The sequence below is a fragment of the Myotis lucifugus genome, unplaced genomic scaffold (assembly GCF_000147115.1).
Source record: "Myotis lucifugus unplaced genomic scaffold, Myoluc2.0 scaffold_127, whole genome shotgun sequence".
Classification (NCBI taxonomy): Eukaryota; Metazoa; Chordata; class Mammalia; order Chiroptera; family Vespertilionidae; genus Myotis; species Myotis lucifugus.
Window position 1 is genome coordinate 24,588 of NW_005871175.1, and position 4,539 is coordinate 29,126.

A 4,539-nucleotide genomic window follows, 5' to 3' on the forward strand; every position below is an offset into this window, starting at 1 on the left:
GATCATAACAAAAGCACTCCAGCGACCACCGTCAGCACCCAGAGGCACCTGGCCCATGCCTGTCGCTGCTGGGCCCCCTCCACTGGGGCCAGGCACGCCTCTCCTCCCTACAACTCCAGACCCGGGTGGAGGCAGGCCTGAGCAGCCCCCCAGGGTCAGACCCTACCCCCCCCCCCACAGCAGCAGCACCCATCTCTGCAGCTGAAGGGTGCTGAACCTCACTGGGGGCGCAACTAAACCCACCCTCCTAGCCCGCCTGGCTCTGCCCTGGCTTGGCCCCCACCCTGCTCCAGGAGTTTGGAGCCTGGCCCTGAGCAGGTACAGCTGTGAAACAGCCACGTACAATTTAAAGAATGCGCCAAGCAGGATGGTTTGACAGTTACTTCCCCTTCAGCCTCGCTGCCCCTCTAGCGCCCCCCTAATGCCCCGCCCCCCGCCAGCACTTTCAGGGACAACCACTGCTATAGGGCTGCTGGCTAGAACCCGCCCCTCCGAGGCCTGCAGAACCCTCTGTAAAGCTTCCATAACTACAGTCCCAGGAAACAATCATGCCCTCCTCCCCTAATCAGCACCTGCTCCTGCGAGGGTACCCGTGGGCAGTTGGGGGCAAGCAGGCTGGCAGGGAGGGGCAGTTGGGGGCAAGTGGGCCAGCAGGGGGGGGACAGTGGGGGTGATCTGGCCGGAGTGGGGGCAGTTACAGAAGATCAGGCAGGCAGGCAGAGTGGTTAGGGGCGATCAGGCAGGCAGGCAGGTGAGCGGTTAGGAGCCAGCGGTCCCAGATTGCGAGAGGGATGTCCCAGATTGGAGAGGGTGCAGGCCAAGCTGAGGGACACACACCCCTGTGCACAAATTTTGTGCATTGGGCCACTAGTATAATAAATAATAAAGTATAACTATTTGATAATACTATTGCTGATAATTGGAAATGTCTAAGAAGACCAGTTACCAAATGTCTGAGCTAGAATGTTTGGTTAGAGATAATTTAGTCCAACTTTTTTACCTAGTCCAATTTCTATATTTTATAGAAAACTACAATCCATAGAGGTTAATTTGCCTAAAGTTGGCTTGCTGGAGTGAGAAAGGTTAGAAGCAGTGTTTTAGAAGTCAGATAACCTGGTTCAAAGCTAGGTTCTACCCCTTGTGTGTGATTTGGGGACAAGATTCTTAACCTCTCTAGCCCTTGGTTTCCTCACTTTGGAATGGCGATAATACCTACTTTATAGAGTTGTTTTACAAATTACAATTATATATGTGTGTGTGAGATTTTAAATATATATAACCTAGCACAATGCATTACAGCCATTATTAGGTAGTAAAGCTATTAGAAGAGCTCCAGTCCTCTAGAACTCACTTAAAGATATCTTATAAATCATTCTTTTCCTCAAACAGAACAAAATATTAACTTCCACAGGAAGATACCTACTGTTGAGTAAACGTTCAATCCCCAAATCCAATTTTTCAATCTTCTTTAAGACTATGGTTTAAAACAGTGTGAACCCTAATGAGAATACTGGGGATATTCTTGCTGCTCTCTAATTTTGGTGCATCACTAACTTTAATTGCTGCTTTCTAAGAAGGATATAAGAGAAAGAAAGACAAAGAAAGCCTTCTAAGGTGATGGAATGAACACTCTCAAACACTTGAATGTGGACGACACTAAATTCTTAAGTATTTGAAAACTACAGTTGAAAATATGAATATATATTTTTCATGGCTTAGTAACAACAGACACTGTGCTCAGAAGAAAAGGAAATAATACTTTGGTTATGTTTACTAATACGCTTCAGGGTTGAGTTCAAAATGCCCTCCCACATAGTAAGCAAAGCCAGTTTCTCATAAAATCTGTAGAATAAGAAGTTTAAAAAGACAATAACACTTGAAAAATAATCAAAGGAACTGAGTAAATTTATCCATTCCCTGCTTAAGCCTTTCCATGGCTCCATATCATCCTAAGGAGAAAGCTCACACTCCCTAGTGTGGCATCAATGCCCCCCAGTTCGGGCCTCTATGTATTGCTTGGTCTTCATCTTTTGTCGTCCTACTTCTTCACTCTCTAAGTGGCAGCCCCTAGGCCTCCATAAATGCTCTTCCCTCTGCCTGGGATATGTGTTAATGGAAGAAAACAAAATGAAGATGCAACTGCTTCAAACTCTGGCAGAAGCAAGAGGAGTTTTTAAAAGTGAGGGGACTGTTTTAATAAGTGGAAATTATACTAATGGTTTGGGGCAAGAAGATCTGCATTTGACAACAGAAGCATTTAGCAACTTATGGCATGTAAAGTTAATTAAAAGTACACAGAGGTAGAAAGTGATTGCCACCATGAAAATATGGAGTAAGTCAAACAGAATTGCATACTTTTAAAACTATATTACTCAAGTCAACCAGATTACACAAACAAGCGGGTTGCATGTGGGTTATGCCAAGAACTTCATTTTGCAGTCCTCTTTCTAACAGCCATGAGGATATAAAGGACTGCATTGAGGCTTCCATTTTACCATGTAAATGTAGTATACTAAAAAGTATTTGGAATGAACTAGACCACATGATTAACATATGCCTTATGACATAAGAGGCACAACTTGAATATCTGTAAATTGTAGAAATTACTGTCATAGTCCCTTTATAAATTGGTCTTGACCAAATGTTAATGCACAACCTAGTTACTGAATAATAAATTTTTTAAAGAATTCAATTATTTTTGAGTCACTACACACAAACATGTACACATATACACACGCAGGGACTGAAAGAAGTTATACAGAAATAACATTTTTGTGGTAGAATTTAGGTTTTACCTAAATCCTCTAATTTTCTTTGTCATAGTAAAATTATCTTTGTAATATAAGCCATAGGCCTAAGTCCTGCCTTACTTGCTATATAATTTGGGCAAATCACTTAAGCTTTCTTAGCTTCATTTAAAAAATTGAGATAATTCTGTTCTCACCTGTTTGATATGATTAAATGATATATTTTATTTGAAAGTACCCAGTACACTCTAAAGCATGATACAAAAATAAATTATTGTTATAATGACATTAACATATACATATTTTCTTCTCAAATGCCATTTCCTGAGAGAGAGATCTTTCCAGATGTCCCTATCTAAAATAGCACAACTCCCACCCAAAACAAGTCACTCCACATACTCTTGTCAATCTTTCCTCAGAGCATGACTCACTCTCTGATATTATTTATAATTGGTTTATATTTTTATTGATTTCAGATAGGAAAGGAGAGGAAGAGAGAGGTAGAAACATCAATGAAGAGAGAGAATCATTGATCAGCTGTCTCCTCATGCCCCACACTGAGGATGGAACCTGTAACCTGGCCATATGCCCCAACTGGGAATCAAACCGTGACCTCCTGGTTCATAGGTCGATGCTCAACCACTGAGCCATGCCAGCTTGGCTATAATTGGTTTAGATGCTTATTGTTTTCCCTCAAGAATGTAAAGCTTCATGAGGGCACAAGCATTGTCTGTTAATTGCTGATCCCCAGCTCCTGAGATAGTACCAACTCAAAATGGGCACTCAGTAAATATCAAGAAGAGATCCACATAAATGGCCAAAGGGGAGCAAATGTATAGTAGGTAAACAAAAAAAAGAATCACTGGGCAGCTCTATGATTAATAATTTAGTTTAACCCCCATCTTCAGAATTCAGTACTAAATCCAAGAGAAAACCATATAGTGTATTTAAGGGAAATGATTTTTAATGCTGTCTCCTATAGCACAAATCTATTCTCATATCAGGAAGGTGAACTGTACACTCTATTCTCAAGCTGTTGCTTTGTACAATTGTCTGGTCCTGATATTCTTTTCTTCTGGTTTAAGTGTTTGTGTTTGCTCATTCCTCTCTAGCGGATTTTAAAATCCAAATCACTGCAGTAATTCATTTTTTATTGTTCTCTTGCTCAGCTTCAACACATGTACAGTAGTAGTGTTCACTCTTCAGGGGGATAATGGCATTTTTGGAGATTTTACTGTAGTCATTACTCTTGCTTCTTTATTAAGAGACTTGACTTTAATCTTCTGCTTTAGCAATGTGGTTTATCTTATGAATATTAATATACAACCCAAAGGGATCTATCCAGTGAATATGAATTAGAAAGGGCTTTTTTATATATTGAAGAAAGAGAAAGCCATTTTCTGGTATGCACATCTTCTGGGGTGTAGGAGCTCTAATTTAATCAGCATGTAGTCATCATGTATGCCACCAGCACTCCAGGCCACGATGTAATTGAAATGATTCAAGCTTGTTTAATAAAGTAATTTCAATTATAGCAGGAGTTGAGTCAGAAAATGTCAGCCATGCAAAGTTTATGCTGCCTGGAATCAGCAATAGGGCACCACATGCTCATAGAGAAAGTGCCATTGTGGAAATGAGTTGTACTTTTTCAGGCTTTGAAATGCCATTGTTCGCATGAGACCAGCTTCTGGGAGGTGATCTGTTAGTCAACAAAGCCAAATTTCATTTTGTCCTTAATATAGTATAAAGAAATTTACTTACAGCCAAGAACTCACAACTGAACAAATCAGAA